The sequence below is a fragment of the Zonotrichia leucophrys genome, chromosome 1 (assembly GCF_028769735.1).
Source record: "Zonotrichia leucophrys gambelii isolate GWCS_2022_RI chromosome 1, RI_Zleu_2.0, whole genome shotgun sequence".
Classification (NCBI taxonomy): Eukaryota; Metazoa; Chordata; class Aves; order Passeriformes; family Passerellidae; genus Zonotrichia; species Zonotrichia leucophrys.
The window spans coordinates 80,674,788-80,692,629 of NC_088169.1; the positions used below are offsets into that span (position 1 = coordinate 80,674,788).

Genomic DNA, 17,842 nt, shown 5'->3' on the forward strand with positions numbered 1-17,842 from the left:
CCAGAAACTTACTTATATGGAAAGAAAAACAATACTGAATAAGCAAATTTTTTCTTTTTTTAAAATTCATTTCTGAGTGGAAAATGGTTTCAGCTGGCAGAAACTAGCCCAGATTTATTAAAGCCCATGGAATTTCCCTGGATAGCAGGTTTACAACTGAGAAACCTCTCCAGAACTTAAGTGTCTATTGTCTTCTTTTCATAAGAAGGAAAAGCATATTTGCCCCTTTTTGTCCCTTCTGTGAAAACAACAAAAACACAAGAAAAAAAAATCTTACCAGTCTTTTCTTTAATCACCTAGATCAGAGGTATACTGTCTTACATCTTTTTCACTTCAAATATGCCTAAAACCCTAGGCACCACACCTTGGAGAGCCCTTTGCACTTCTGCAGCCCAGAGTTTGGCATTTCTTATAATTTGACGTACATTTGAGGATTAAAATTGGACTCTTTTTCAGGGAGTCCTGCATCCCTACAGACTACCTTCCTTGCAATATGACAAAGCCTGTATTTCCTGCAGTAGCTTATCATCCTTTAGAAAGTTTCTTCGCTAATAGGTTGTACCATCTGTTGGGCAAATCGCCTAGATTCCATTTTGCAAGCAGCTCTCCTGTATTTAGTCATGTTGCAATGTGCACTAATGGAGTAGATAGACACCTGTCTCTCCTTTCCCTGTGTTTGATGAGGTTGAGTGGCTTGTGCGTTTTATTTTTCAGTATTCCTTTTAATAACTTTAATCTCTTCTTTGTAAAGCACAAAGAAAGTTCTGAGACTAAGCATCTAAATAAATCCTTAATTTTTTTCCCCTTAAGTTCTGTTTCTTTAGAAGAGGAGAGGAGAGGTGACAGTAATTGGAATTTTAAATTTGTCTTCTTACCCTTAAAACCATATCAGTGTACTCAGAAATGTTTCTGGTTCATGCTGCTTTTTAGGGCTTTTTTCAAATGTTAGTGTTTCCTTTGCATCTGACCAGGTCTAGGTCAATCCCAAGGACTAGTCAAACAGGCCTCACAGAGAATAAAAAAACTCCCATGGGTTTCTTGCTGAAGCATTAAGACTGAGGGCAGCTACTGCCATTACATGTAGCAGCTGGGACATAGCAAAGGCGATCCCAGATCCATCAAACCCTGCACACTTTCAGGACATAGGACTGTCTGTCATTCTTCACAGTTGCAATGCCACATGGGTGTGTGTCTTCTGGCTCTGATTCTAGCAGCCTCTGGAGGATACCCAGTAATCCTTTAAATTGGTGTAATCTGCTATGAAATACACCCTGGATGGTAACATCTGCAGTGAAACATACTGAGAATCCCGTGTCCTTGCCCAGTAGCTGGGAAAAGGGCACTACCTAGAACAGCAGGACAAACCTTGCTGGAAATTCATCCCCTTCTGTCTTTCTGGATAATTTTTGTCACACCATGCTTCTTTGATCTGGGAAAACTGACCAAAAAATTCATTTAAACACCCTGTGAAGTGAAAGTATATCAGGACTTTAAGAGAGGAGCAAAAAAGACAGAGTTGAGGCAGATGGAAGACAGAGGAGTACATATTTATGGACTCTACTCAGGACAGATGTCCCAAACACTCTTTCTTCCATCAGCTAAATTGCTACTTTAAGTTGCAGTTCGAGCTGTAGGTTCTATAAACATAGCACTGCCCCCAACTTTGAGAATCCAGACAGGTCAAGAGGAAGACACAGTACTCACAGCTGACCTTTTGGAGCACTGTATGCAAAGTGATTGACAATTTTCATTTGGCTTAAATCTTCAAGGGCTGAGAGATAGTGTAACACAAAGTCATTTCTCATTCAGTCCCTATAGGGACATTAAATGTTTCATATTCAGTCAAAAGTCACTGAAGTTATAAAACTCATTACATTCGAGTTTAATTATATCCATTTTTTTCCTTTTCTTCACTAGGTGGCAATTATTGGTGAATATATATATTCTAGTTAATCTGCATTTTCTTTCTAGTCTGAAATCTAATATGCAGTTGCATTAAAATTAGTCTGTTACCAAGAGAATACTACAATAAAAACGGGTAATAATGAAATAATTCGGTTTGGATTTAATATAATTCCATATTAAATACATTAAGGGTTTTTCTGTAACTCTTCTCTCCTTTGATATTTTTCTTTTCCCTTTTTGGTGCTGTTCACCAGTGCAGCTCACGAAAGTAAAATCTTATCATTGTCTTCAGGGTGTGAAGAACATTACTGCATACAGGCTTCCCAAAATGGGTTGTATTTTTGAAAATATCCATGCTGATACTTATGACCAGCCAATAAACCTCTAAAATGGAAGATGGGCGAGAGGAGATGGGTAAGGGCAATGTGCCCATGGAGCCCAGGGAACAACACAGGGTGTGACTGACCACAGCTGTCACAAAGAATGTGAGTTTTATCTCACTAAGAAAGGGGGAGGGAAAGGTGGCCTTTGTTGTAGATAAACAACTATCAACAGCTGAGTAGATCAATTGAGGGTGTAAATATTTCTCTCTGTGGTCATTAGAATGGTTGCATCTCTCTGAGTTAGCCAGACCAGCACAGACAGAGTTAATATAAAAACTGAGCTAATAGCAAAGCAATTCTGAAGAGAGCAATGGCCTTGAGCTGGCTTCAACCCATGTAGTCCTTTCTGGCAATTAGGAAGTGTTTGATGGTGAGCATATTACAGGGACCAGTTATGGAATCACATTACTATGTGGTTGAACTGAATAAAGCAATTAATATACATTAAGAAAAGTGTAACATATTTTTATTGTGTTAAGCAACATGTATTTATCACTTTTAAATCAGGAATCCTGATTTAGTAATCCTTAAATTAGTAAATTTTATGTTATACCTTAGTATTTAAATTTAAATATTTTTGTGCTTTTATAGGAACAACAACTCAGCCCTGCCTTTCCGTCTGTCCCTAGATGCTGAAGATTTATTAGCACTCATTGGGACCATGTTTTGTAATAATGTAACTTAAAGAAAAGGTTTTATTCTCCTTATTCAGGGAGAAGAGCTCAGAAAAAAAATGAAAAAAAGGACCACTTCAAAACATAAAGACTAACAGAGCAAGTAAGTGTAACACCAAACCTTATGAAGTTCAAGGCAAATGTTGATGGGAAAGGTGTAAATCTGCCTTCCCTTCCACGTACATGTCCCTCATTCTTCTCTCTTCCTACAAAAGCCCCGGTCATGGCAAATATCTTTTATTCCTCGTGTGCCTGTGGTGTGACTGTCCACTGGACTGGATATGTGTATGGCTTAAGGCCCCATGGAAACCAGAAATTCCCACTTTTTATTACTATTGTCTCTCTTAAAATCCAAACTTATGAGGAACAGCTCTGTGGATAGTGCTAGAGAGTAGAATTAACTGGAAAGAGAAACTGATTAAACAATCTTCCTTTTATTTCATGAGAGTGAAAATGCTTTGTAACAAAATGTTGATTTCAGAGGTAGATTATTTTGGGAAAAAGTTAAAAAAATTCTCACAGTGTTGAAGTATTCCCTTGCACTATTTGAGAAAATTCTGCTGTGTTTTTTTTAGAAGTCACATTGAGTTTTAATTTTTTCCTTCCATGTTTGACTATGTATTCTTTTATATTACTGTATTAGATTAATAAAATGCTATATTATGTATTTGTAAACACTTTGTACACATGTTGTAATCTAAAAGGATGAAAAGTCTTGAAAGTCTTTGATCTGGGCAAAGCATTTCCAGTGAAACAAAATATAATGCCAGAGATAAGAAAATCTGCAGGGATAATACTGATAAATTGTTCAAAACATGAAATTTCCATTCTCTGATATTCTCCTTTTTCACACACAACTTGAGAGCCCTGTCAAAATTGGTCAGAGTAGCTTGAGTAGCTGAGTAGGAAGAAATTAAATTTAAAATACTATTAGGAGTATACTGGTATTTTGGGTCTCTTATATCTACTAATGGGATATATGGAAGATCTGTCAAACATCATCAAGATTTTTAAGTTAAGGCTGTGTCGGAAAAACAGAACACTGTATGACACTCTCTTACTGAACCTTTTGCTAAGGTTCATTTCTTTGCACACTTCCTTCTGTGCTGTCTGTAAGAAACCCAAGACAGGGTCTGTGCTTCAGCTCACAGAGCTGGGCACGACTGGCCCTGGTTTGTGACTCAGGGCGTACCTACACCAGCACAGGCTTGGCAGGAAGGGCCTTGGGTTCACAAATCTGGTGCAGTGGTGCATGTCTCTCAGGTGTGGGGGCTTGAGAGGCCCAGGCTCAGCCTGCAGTGCAGATGTTCTTGGTGTGTATAACCCACGTGAGCTACACTGTGCAAGGGGTCCCTGGCTCAAGAGGAAGCAAATGCTTGTTACCACAAAAGACACATGGCCCCATCTCTACTGTGGTTATAGAAAGAAAAGGCAATGGAACCACCTTGCTGAATGTTTGCATCTTTGTTTTGCTCCATGAGATGAATGCAATTACTTTGCTGGGCTTGGTGGACTTCATTTTTGGAGCCCATTGGAGCATAGTTGAAGGTGCCATCCTTGGCCCCTTTTAAGGAAAGGCAGGATAATAAATTTCCTGGCCCAGGGTCTGGCACTGGTCTTACATGACATGGTAAATAACTGATGGAGACAAGGAACCCCAAAATCCGACTTCTAGATTCTTTCCTTTACTATGGAGGCATTTTAGTGTGCAAGCTCTTTAACACAAAAAAAAAATGGTAGAGGTAATTTTGACACTGTTAAGCCAGAGTTGTTTGTAAGTGCATAGATACTCTAATATAGTGCCAGAAATGCTGTCAGCTTAAATTATTTCTAAATGTGAGCTGCTATATTAAATGGCTAGCTCAATTTGTCATGAGGCTTAAAAATTAGGTACTATGCCTTTAGATATAGTACCTATTCATTGTATTTTTAATTTTTCACTTAAAAAAACCCACAGATTTTTCAAATCAGGAATAATTGGTTTTTGCTTTAGAAGAATAGTCTGAATTACTCCATAATTGCAATAATGGAAAAAAGTAGTGAAGACTGTGGAAACTGTAATTAAAGTACAACCTTAAAAGGATTGAAAGTTAATACTTCTGAATCAAAGGCAAGTCTTTCAACCTGTAGCCTTCACAGTCTTTACCTTACAGCCATTAACTTGAGAAGTGGTGTTAAAAAGTACCCTATGTTTTTATTCTAATGTACCTATGTCTAAATTCTTTTGAGTGCGTGGTGGAGGTGCAGCTGTAAATGAACCCTGCAGCTTCCTCCCCAGGGGCTGTGACTGCCTCTGTGCTCTGTGGTCAGTTGGTCACTCGTTGCAAAGCCACCTTCTGTCCAAGTGACACAGCCACAAACTGAAATGCCTCCCCTGCAGCAGCGAGGTGCCACATCTGCACTGTGAAACCTCACCTATATTGCTCAGGCCCTGCACTGGAATAATGGTGCCTTCTCACATGGAACAGAAACCCAGAGCTTTGAGGGGCAGGAGGAAAAAGGGTGCAAAAAAACCTTTTCCTTGCTCCTCCCTGCCCTTACAGAACAGGTGCCAGGAGTGAGTTTAAGGAAGGGGATTTTGTAAAGGGAGAAACGCAGAGGAACAGGATTGTAAAGCCCACAGAGTGACTATGTTTGGTTGCTTGTTAATTTATCATCACTCTTCTCTAGCCTTTTTCTGTGATTGTCCTATTTCAATGGAAATGCTTCTGGATAATGTCAAAGCCTATCTCACATCCTGTGAGCTACTGAGCACATTTCAGATAGTGGATAATCAATGCCTTTGATGGGAAAACATGGAAGGGCTTTACTGAAAGTCCTTTCATCCGGGATCTTTCTGTTGTCCTGCTGGTGTTATGATGAATGTCCCTTTTTCTCATACTGGAACATCGTCCCAGAGGCTGCTTCTTATCCACTTTGAAAATACAATGGAGACTATTTGCTACACTCTCCAGTAGTATTCATCTCTCCATGTGTTTTCCAAATAATAGGGTCCTTCCTACATTTCTCTAGCATTCTCTGGATATCAAGCTGCTAGATCTGATCATAGCCGTAGCTATAGTGCGCAGGGAAAAACCTGTTAGAGCATCTGAAGGGTAGACTGGAATCATACACAGAGCAGGAAATACATTATTTTGGCCACTGGAGGGCTCACCGTTTGTTCATCTGCTTTGTAGAGAAAGGAAGAATGAGGAGGAAAAGTGAGTGAAGTGTCCAGTTCCAGGGACCTGTTACATCTGCTCATGGACAGCAAAGTGTCTCTGAAAGTGTTTTACAAACTCAGGCTTTATTCTCATGTAATACTCCTGCATCCATTACATGAGGATGTCAGTGGGGAGACAGGGGTCATCTTGAGTTAATGTGCAGGTTTAAAAAAGCTCTGTAGGAAATTACCTGCTGCTAAGTGGATCCTTCTGTGACCTGTTCTCTCACGCTGATATTGCTTCTGGCTCAGGAGCTTGAGCTATTTCCTGCATTACACTGTGTAGACACACTTTGGGCAGGTAGAGGGTTTCTCAAGTGTCTTGAATCACTTGGACAATAAAGTCATTGGTTACTTGGTTTAGAGTTCTCTGCAGTTACCTGGGAAATTGTCTGAGAAAGCTATTTTGATGCAATTCTTGCAGGGAAGAGATATAATTGGTTATTATTTGGCTGGGGGATGCACATGAGTCCCCACTACATTTTGGCTGTAGTCCATTGCTCACCAAAAACACAATAGATAGTTTTCTAGTGGTCTGTTGTGCCATCTTGGTTCTGCTCTGGTGTTTCACATTGCATTCCTGGAGCAATCAAAGTTTCAGTTTGGCTCAGACACAGCTTTATGGCATCCAGGCAGAAATCCCACAGAAATATATGACAGCTTGTATAGTGGAGGACATCCAACTAGATGCTTAAAATTACCATGAGCAGCAACAAACTCACCACAAAAATAGCAGGATGGAAAAAGCCTACTGTCATCAGGTTATTACATTTCTCTACCACTCAGAACTCCCTCCTCTTTTTAGAGATGTTCAGCTGCCACAGACAGTGATACAGTCTCCTAGTAAGACAACTTTTCAGGATAATTGCTGCAGTAAATTCTAGCTTATGATTCCAGTGCACTTGAAGTCAACCCCTATTTTTCCCCTGACATAAAGAAAAACAAACTTTGATTGCAGTGGTTACCATATCAACTTCCTCTTAATTTGAGTTGCACTCCCAAAATAATTTTTCTTTTTTTATGATAATGTATATATAGATGTTAATCTGTTTGTGTAAGAAGCTATTAAAATATCTCCATATTCATCTCTATCTATCAGTCCATGACAAGCATAAATGCATTAATACTGAGAGAGCTACAGTGGAATTCAATTAACTTATTAATAAGACATCAGGATGTTTTAGAGCCTGTTAGTGCAATGCTTTGGGATATGATCCATACTCTGATAAATCTTCTGGAGTGTGGAGGCAGTGAGCAGAACACATGTCCTTGTCAGTAACTTTGTGACCATGGACAGAGAAATGCCTTTCAATTAGCTACAAATGGCTGCTGCCATAGTTCTTGCTTTGCCAGGACTTCCAATGCAATCAAAGCTCATGTCCCTTCATGTACATGAGGTGACACAACACTCATGTGATCTACCTTCAGTCTTTTAATGGAAGTTCTCTGAATTGTCCTTTGAAGACACCTTCGTCTGCAGTGTTTTGTCAGAGCACTGATTTATGGCTGTCACAGACTCTAACAGACTTAAATTGGTGAGCTGCGTCTCAGCCGCAATCTGTGGTGTCACTGCTCCTATCTGGACCTAATACAGGTAGGATTGGTCCCCTTGTCTAGCATGGAGAGCAAGGGGCAAGACAGAGCTTGCATCCAGACAGCTGAGCTCCCTCCTCAGCCCAAAGGATGTTGGACTCTGCCATGGAGCTTCCAGGAAAGAGTTTAGTGCCTTGGTGGTATCCTGAGCCATGGCTGGGCAATGGAGGACTGCAAGCTGGAGAAAACTGATTCAGGAGAATGCTGATGTGGGAAAAAGGGATGTCATGGGACAGGGCTTTAGGTTTTCTCTGGGCTTGTTTCATTTATTGCTGTAGATGTAGCTCCTGAAAAGTCAGTCCTTGGAGCCATTTCCCGATACAGCATCTATCAGTTATGTTTACCTTCTTAACAGAAGTGTGGAGAACTACTGCAAGTGTGGAGAAGGATACAGTTTGGAGACTATGAATTAGGGCCAAGAATTCAAATTCTAAAGAAGGGAAACTTTCCCTTTGTAAAGAATGAAAAAAGCCGTATACCCTCCACCTAAACTAGCAGGGAAAGATATGCACATCTGCATGAAATTAAAAAGTTTTTTTACAGGTGTGTCCTGTTAAGCACCTTAAAATATGCACTGAGACGTATTCCCATAGATAGTATGCTATTGTAATCAGAATTAAATTTGAATTCTTTATGGAACAATAAGTTTGATGTCAGAGAGAAGTTGTTTCTCTTAAACAAAAAATCTTACTCTTTTGAGGGCACTGTGGAATGCAAGTTTCCTCACAAGATTTACTCATGAGAGGAGTAGTTCCCAGGAATTAAATCAGCATTGCTTTGCATCATGCAGGGAACCCGCCTAGGGTATTTTTGTGCAAGGACATAAATCACTTAATAGTTTCCACAAACATAATTCATGTTTGACCGCTAACCTTTGATGTTAGGGGAAAAAAAGTCCCAGGGCAAATTTGAGAAGAAAATAGAAAGAAAATGTAGTAAAAATAATAGAAGATCTGCCTGGGCAGATCAGGTGTTATTTAGCCATTCTCAAATGGTTCAATTTTTTATGAAATTGGTATTTCTTGAAGAGGGTTAAAATTAATACAGAATAATATTTTTAAGCATTTGAGAAGAGAAACACCCAAGTGATGCTTCTTACCAAACCAGGGAATTTGTGTTTGTGTATCCAGAATTTCCACACAATTGCTCCAGAATTACAGACCTTAATATCTGTCAAAACTACTTACCATTACCTGTGGAAATGGAGAAGCAGTTCCTTAATTTTAAAGAACTAGCAGTTTGGTACCTTGAAATAGTTCTAATGGCTTAAGCTTATAACATAACTTCTGATAAACTGCTCCCAAAAGATAAATTCTACTCAATCACAAGTTACGTGTTTAGGTTATTTATATTTTCTGATGAGAACTGTAGGGTTTTTTACTAAGTTCATTAACTACACAGCAGGGAACTGGTGACTTGCTTTATATAATTTGAAATTAATGAACTACAGTGTAATATATGGTAAGCAGGAAATGGACATTCTGATGATGCAAATAGGGTGAGTGGTTTGAGGGTTTTTTTTTGTTTTTTCATTATTCTCTAATGGAATGTTTGCCAGCTTCTACAGACACTTTAAAAAGTCATAGACTCATTTAGGTTGGAAAAGATCCCTAAGATCAAGTCCAGCCTTTAATGAGCACTGCTAATTCCACCACTAAACCATGTGCATGAGCACCAAATCTACATGTCTTTTAAACACCTTGAGGAATGGTGACCCCACTTCCCTGGACAGCCCGTTCCAATGCTTGGAAATTCTTTTGATAAAGAAACCTTTCTTAATACCCAATCTAAACTTCCACTGGCACAACCTGAAGCCATTTCCTCTTGTCCTGTTGCTTGCTGCTTGGGAGAAGAGGCTTTCACACTCTCCTTGCTACAGCCTCCTTTCAGGGAGCTGTGGAGAGCAAGGTCTCCCCTGAGTCTCCTTTTCTCCAGGCTAAATAAGTAACTCTTCTGAGCTGAATCAGTCTTTACAGTACTTTAGGCATCAGTTTTAATTTATAAACATTTTCTTCACTGCAGGTGTAGTTTGAGTCCCAAACCTACAGATAAAAGATCATTACACTAGAAATGCACCAATCTTCCCTTATGCTTAGCCAAACTGAAATAAAGGCAGATTTAAATCAATTTTACAGCAAATTCTGTATTGAATAGGATAGTATTTGCTTGGAAAGGAAGATGAATTTGGCTCACAACTGTTATTATGAGAGAATCCATAAGAAATTTGGAAGTTAAAGGAAAGCAGGGAATCAGGAAGATTGTTTCATTAGCTGCTCTTTTATGCTGTTTGCAAAACAGGCTGGATAATATACTGAAATCTGATGCTTTGTTTTAGCTGGTTGAATCAGAATTGCTGAAACAACCAATCCATCTCAGGGAGTTGTGAGATCATTTGGGGAATATTCTTTTCTTTTTGCTTGAAATACCACACAGTACATTTTGAACTCCTGTTCTGCCAGGCATGAGCCCTGAATCCATACCCTTACCCCAGGAAAAGGATCTCACTAAGGATGCCCTGAGCAGCTTAATGCCTTTCTGCTCTGCTGCTCATCTCTTTCTTTCCAGCTTCTCCACAGTACTCTTCACATGTCACTTAGTCCCTAAAACTGTTTCTGCAACTTTTGAGGAATGGTGCAGTGTAATGAGGTTTACCTCACCTCTGTCATGCCTTGATGGCAAAAGGCAAAGCTGAGTTTTAGGAATGCTGAGGCAGAGGAATGGTTTAAGTGATTCTCTGCTCTGTGAATGTAAGACAAAGACTAAAGCTCAATGTGTACCAACAAAACAGTGGAAATATCCTGTTCCCAGCAGCCCTCCTGGTGGTAAAGGTGGGTTTTGCAAACACAGTATGGTTAGAATAGTAGCTGTTATTTCCCTTATTCAGGCTGTCGGAGCTGGGTGCAGACCTTCCAGAAAGGTACCTCTACAACTTGCCCCTCTTATTATCCTACTTACTGTTTCTTGAAATTATTTTTGCTGCCCTCCAGGCCTGTTCCCAAATAAGTCTCTCAAAAACAAATCACTTTTCTCCACTGGTCCCAGTTTTGATACATCTGTACTTTAATGGGGTATTTCTAGCACTGTTATTGTGGTCATCCCGGTGTAGGCTGGTGTTGCTGAGGTGGTTCCCCATGCCTTGCCATCTTCACTCTCTGAAGGTCCCTAGGACTCCCCTCCAGCATTGATGTCATTTGCTGCCCCTGCTCACTTAAGCCTCCCTCACACACCAGTGATCACTGACTGTGATTTACACCTGAAAATTTCTCTTTGTATCTCATTGTATCTTGTTTTTTACATGCTGCTGAATTTGCTTAACCTCAGGCCATGACCTAGACTTTGGCCTATCTATTACCTGCTGGCCTAACACTCTCTACACACTTTCAGAACACTTTGGGTTTTGAGACATTTTCTCTCCCTTTGATCTTGCTTGGAGTCTGAGCTGGCAAATCCGCAACCTAATCTTTCTTGGAGATACACCATCCTTTCAGTAATGGTGACAGATCAGATGTATAGATGAGGGCTGTGCTTGCAAGGGATCCCACCAGATGCTGCAGGAAGCAGGCAAAATGCAGGATAAAGCTGGCGCCTTCACTGCTCTCTGGCAGTGCTCAAAAGATCAGCTGGTGTTGGTTAGTTATCTAGACCTGTTTTATGTACAGATTTAAAATATACTTAACTCCTGTATGGAGATCACTGACATATTGACTGTGTTTGAGCCAAACCCAACATATTTTGTAGGCTAGGGACCTCTGAATTCAGGGTATGTCTTGATAAGGACATTTGGATCTTCCATTCCGGGGCATTTATGCACCATATGTGCAATGTCTTCTGTTAATTATCTCCAATGGATGCATCTGGCAGCTTCTTGGTTCCACATTCTTCATGCAAACAAGAATGTCTCAAAAAATTAACTAAGTTTTGGAAACCAGGTTCAGGTGGCCAGATGGAAAATTTCTTGTAAGAGCAAAATAGTCCTCATTCTGATAAGGAGTGGTCATATAGTTTAGAGACAAAAAGGAAATTTTTAGTGCATTAAAATAGAAATTTTGTTATGTTTTGCAGATTGTGATGGGTCCTCTCTTCTCCAGGAGAGAGGCAAAGGTATAACTCAGCATCAGGTGGTTGCATCCATGGATGCTGGATGATAACAGGAGAGATGATGATTAGGACAGATTCTTAAGCAAGTTTAGAAGCTTTGATGTTTCAAGCTTCAGTCAAGCCCTGAACAAAAAAAATCTGGATTATAAATTTTCTATGTTGGAATTAAATGCATGAGCCACTCAACAATCTCATGATTCAGTCATAGCTGGCTTTGACAGATTTTTATCTGGTATTTATCTCATTTGATTGCAAATTTCTTGACTTCTGGGGATAAATGAAGTAATTTTGAACTCAAAATGGCATTGAATCTGTATGCAGAATTCCTTTAGCTGGGTGTGGCAACGGACTAAGGTTTGCAGTGGTTACTACAGCAAATTTTCTAATGAAAGATTATTACAGTCCCTTTTTAAATATTCCTCATTTGTGATAATTCAGATATGGCTGTTCATGTGCTTGTGAAGCTCTTAAATATCTTAAAATTCATGTCTGTCAATCAATGACAAAGTGAGATGCATGAATACTAGAAAAATTACAATGGATTCAATTAACTTATTAATAAGACATTGAAATATTTTATAGCCCAATAGCATTGTGCTTTGGGACATGATGCATTCAATGATAAATCTTTTGGAGTGCTGAGCAGAAAATGGATTCCTTCTCAGTGATTCTGAAGTCACACTTAATTGGACAAAATCAGATACATAATTCTCAGCTGCTGCCTTGTGGAATACTGATGGTGGAAGCTGCAGAGAAGCAGAGATGAGGTATAAGGCACTTACAATTGAAATTTTACTTGATTAGGAGAGAATTTGAGTGTAAACCCTTCAAGACACTGACTCCATTTTGATTTGTGTCTGTACCTATTAGTTGCAGTAGAGATGCTCTTAAGGATATTCATGAGGCATATTTGCCTAGACTTGAGTGAATCTTTGACAATACATAAATGCTTATGATGGATCTCATAATACACTGAATTTACATGGCTGAAAACCTCACAGATGAGAAAGGTAATATTCATAACGTGTAAATTCTGAGGACAGTGGAACTTTGTAAATCTGTGCATGTTCTTATATGTAGTGATGGAACCAGTATATTTCTACACCATACTTTAATCATAAATGCACAGAAATGTACTAATATTATAGCATACTGAAAACTGACATCTTACTCTCACTCTGCAATGGTTCTGCATAAGTAAATACATTCTAATAATTACACTAGGAATTGGCCAGCTCTAAACCCACCACACCCATTAGTACATTAACCAAAAAATCTCAAGTTAGCAAACCAAAACCACTACATTCTCTTATTTTTCAAGATCTTAAGTTTGCTTTCAAAGTTTATTAGTAAGGTAGATCTGGAAGTGCTATTGCTAGTGCTCAAATATTGTGACTGAGTTAGCTGTTGTTTGAGAGTCTGAGCAGAATGTTTTGGCCTAAGAAGGTTTTGTCAACCACCAACAACAGAAAAAGTGAAATTCAGGAAAAAACATTGTTTTGAAGGACTGGGGTGGGCAAGAAGTTGGGGAAAGCTACTTATACATACACACACACACACACACACACACACACAAACACACATAAACATACACACACATACACACAAATGCAGCATATTTACATTTTATTAGTGGTATCACTGTTGGATTGATTGGAAATTGGCACTTATTTCCTTAGTTTGGTTGTCTTAATCTGTGAATTCTTAGAGTTTTGAGTTTGCTTTTTTATGCAAGGATACATTGAGCTCTTGCTCCCCATCTGTTGGAAAGTATCAGTGGCTACCTGGAGACTTGGAATAAAAGGAGTCAAAGTGTGGTTTTTGCCAGCAGGGTAGAGAGCACATGTCCCTGTGGTTAAACTTGTTCATAGAGCAGGCTGTCCCTGATCCTAATGACTTTGGGGAATAGTTCTTTATTTGTGCTGCCTTTGAATTGTGCCCACATACTATCTGGGAGCAGGGTAGTTAATACGGGCAGTTTTATGCCTTTATTCTAGCTGAGTCACTGACTGTTCAGAACAGGGTAATCAATAATTCCATATAGGCTGATACATCTTTTCTGTTCTGTTTAGTTGTTGGTTTCAGTAAGAACGAAAGTGAAGATTTTAAGATGAGCTATAGAAAAGCTTACAGTTTGTCATTATGAAGAGAAACTAATTAAGGGGGAGAAATTAATTTTTTTTTCCATATAGTTCAAGAAGATAATTTATTTCTGAAAGTAAACTGTGTTGACTCTAAAGAAAAAAAAAGATACATGGAAAGATTTCTCAGAATTTTTGATGCAACAGTAATGATCCTATATATAAGGCTTTGGAGGCACTTGTGCAAACACAACCTAGAAAATTGGTTCTCAGTTTGATAAACTTCATAATGACTTGTACAAACTCTTATCTTTTTCTTGTGTTACAAAGAAGAACAGCCATGTGAGCAGGGCCCAAGATCAGAAAACTTCAGCAAAAACAGTAAATCATGAAATAATAATAGGGAAAAAAGGTCTCCTTCTGTTTCCTTCTGTGGCTGATAGACAGGAGTTATATATGTGTGTACAAATGGATATATTTATTAAAAAATGCATTAACTATACATATGTGCATATATTTGTGTTTATACATATATATATATATATATATGCATAATTTGTACATTGTGGATCCCTCCAGCAGCTGCACTCAGGCACGTACATTTTCCTGGATTTGAGGAAGGCTTTTGAGATTGTTCCTCACACAGACTCCTTCTGTTTTATGGTGCTCTGGAGAAGAACTGGCTGAAGGGCTGAGCACAAAGGGTTGCAGTGAATGGGGCTAAATCTGGCTGGTGGGGAATTGAGCTGGGATACAATTCTACAGTCAGGCCTGTTCAATATACTTATCAGTTGTCTGGATGCAGGAGCTGAATGCACCATTAGCAAGTTTGCTGACAATGCCAAACTGGGAGGTGGTGGGGACTCTCAGGGGAGAGGAGGCCTTGTAGAGGAATCTGATTTGATTGGTGCACTGGGCTGTGACTAATGGGATGAAATTTAATGGTGGATTCTGCACCTAGGATGGAGTAAGGCTGGGCACAAAGATAAATGGGAAAAGCAGTCCTGCAGACTGCTCCCAGGGTTCTGGGGTGCTGGTTGGGAGCAGCCCAGCATGAGCCAGCAGGGAGGCCTGGCAGCAAAGAGGGCACATCCCATCCTGTTATCTGTCAGACACACACATCATCACCAGCCAGAAGAGGTGATTGTCCTGCTGCGTTCAGCACTGGTGTGACCCCTAGTACTGTGTGGAGTTCTGGGCCCCACAATTTAAGAATAATGTGAAGGTCTGGAAAAACTTCTGGAGGAGGGCAACAAATTTGGTGAAAGGGCTGGAAAGAATGTCCTGTGTGGAGTGCTGAGGACACTGAGTTGTCTAGTTTGAAGAGAATGAGGCTGAAGGTGACTTCATTGCTCTCTACAGCTTCCTGAGGAGGGGAAGAGGAGAGGGAGGTCCTGACCTATTTTTCCTGATATCCAGTTACAGAATGCAATGGGAATGGTTCAAAGCTGCACCAGAGGAGGTTCGGACTGCACGTTGTGAAGGATATTTCACCCAGAGGATAGTCAAACACTGGAACACACTTCCTAGAGATGTGGTTGATGCCCCAGGACTGTCAGTGTTTAAGAGGCATTTGGACAAAACCCTCAGTAACATGCTTTAACTTTTGGTCAGCCCTGCAGTGGTCAGGCAGCTGCACTAGATGCTCATGATAGCTCCCTTCTGACTGAAATATTCTGTGTATTGTATGCTGTGCTGTGCCATATTAATTTGTCTGCCCACCCCCTCAAACAGGTCTGTCAGTCCACACCCAGACCCCACAATCTTTCCAGCAGCTGTTCTGGACACCCTTGTTCCTCTAACACCCACCTTGGATTGATTACGATCTCTGCCTCCTTGCAGCCATCATGCCTCGACGTAAAGTTCTGATTTTTTGTTGTAATTACAGAACAGTTTGCTGATGATGGAAAGGAAACAGGAAATGTATTCCAAAGCCTGAAATACTTTAATGCTTGCCTTTTTTTCCTTCTGCTACATGTTAAATGTTTTCTTTGTTCTTCTGGAACTTGTTTTAGAGAAGGAATGAAAGGGAATGCACATGAGATTCTTGGTCCTCTAATTTCAATGGCAAGGCTTGCAAGGAGAAAGTTTTCAACCATGGAGCTTTTCCAAGTTTTCCATATGCATTTTCTTTTGTAAAAAAGTGAACCAGTGCCAGAACTTCAGGCACTGCAAACTGGATTACCAGCATTTAATCAATGTATCTCTTTTGTTTTTCCTTAACAGAAGACCTGGCCTCGTTTCTTAAAGGCAAGAGTGATAATTTTAAAAACATAAAGTTTTATGTGTATCCATCCTCCTGTTATTAAGGAAGGTGAAAGCACTACACAGGAGTAAAAAAAAAAAAAAAGCTTTGAAATGATTTTGCATGTAGCTACTTATATTCCTTTTTCCTGTCTTTCTTTTAGCAGAAAGAACACACTTTCTGTGCCTGTTTTGAAAAAAAGAAAAAAAAAAGATCTGAGGAAGACCAGAACTTGCTGCTTCACTCTGACAACTATGATCTGACAACTGGATGCTTGATCCAAACACCAAAAAGTGCCTTCATTACCTACCCCCATTCCTGTCTTTCCCATCTTCTATTACTTTAAACATAGGAACAGTGCTGGATCACCTCTGAACTGAAGCTGTGTGCTTATTACCAGTTTCATAGCCACAGCTGGGTAACTGCTTTCCAGAAGGAAATTAAATCTGCATGAAAGAAAGGGAAAAATTAAGCTAGTTTTAATAAGGTATGTTTTCTCTATCTGGAAGTCTTAGAAAAACAGAAATTGTCAGACCAGATCACGCTCCAGGTCTGTTCAGCCCAGCATCCTGTCTCTAACAGCAAGCAGGACAGGCTGCCTCAGAGGAAGACATATGAACCCCAGCATCCACAGACATGGCATAATCTGTTCCTCTGTGATGTCTCATTTTTACTCTTTAGAGACTTATGTTGGGGTAATTGCTGCAGTTATGCATCTTGTGTTACTGTGTAAACTTCCCTTTCTTTCAATGCGTTTTTTTCTTTCCATTTTTTTTTTCTTTTGTCTGGGACAAAATAGATGTAATTATATTTCCATGCAACTACAACTGAAAGGGAAATACAATTAAAATCCTTAACTGGCTGCTGTGGGCTTTTCAAATAGATAAACAGCAGGTTTTGTGGGAAGCATTTTGTAGCCCCTGAGACACAAGTGAATCAAGTGCAGGTGTTATGGCAGCTTTCTGTCACAGGTCTGGTGCTGGGATCATACTGGCATGGGGACTTCGGGGTGGTGCTGCCTTTTGAAGGAGGTGAGACAGCAGGTATATGTGAGCCTGCTCCTGAAGCAGCCTCCACGACATCCTGCCACAACCACCTCAGATGTGAGGAACCTTTGGTGTGTTTCATAGGTCACAAAGTTTCTATCCCACCTTTAGAAATGTTGGCACACTCATATGGAGTCACTGGTTGTAGTAGACTGTCTTGTCTTTCTAAAAATCAAAGAGACATACCATATATGCTTGCTGATTTTTGATGTGTTAGAGAATTTCAACTTTTCAGAGTAATGCCATTTTCTTTAACAGGCAGTCACAACTAACCTCCTTATTTTAAGAATGCAGAAATCACAGTTCTCTAGCTAATATTGGCTAATTAGCCAAAGCGATCTGTTGTTTTGATAAGTCCTGCCAGAAGAGATTGAATAAAACTCCAAGCCATAGAGGCAGCCTGGACATAAGAAGCACATGGGATTTTATTTCCCTTACTACAGGCTGTGAGGTTTTTTTTAAGCTTGATGAACCGAGAGGCATATATGTATCTTAAGCTACCTAAAGCCTTCAAAAACCACTGCTCAACTGCTGATTAACTCAAGAGGGTTAAATGACTAAATTTCCACTGTTGCACATATACAAAGCAGCTTATGTGCTGATCCTGTTCCATAT

At 39.7% G+C, this 17,842-nt stretch overlaps 1 long non-coding RNA gene across 1 annotated transcript; it reads left to right on the plus strand.

The window, feature by feature from the left end:
- The first annotated feature begins 2,523 nt into the window (after positions 1 to 2,523).
- On the plus strand, positions 2,524 to 16,779 carry LOC135459534 (uncharacterized). Its single transcript, XR_010443046.1, has 3 exons — positions 2,524 to 2,658; positions 3,001 to 3,065; positions 16,345 to 16,779. It is a non-coding gene; the product is annotated as an uncharacterized LOC135459534 (long non-coding RNA).
- The last annotated feature ends 1,063 nt before the right edge of the window (positions 16,780 to 17,842 follow it).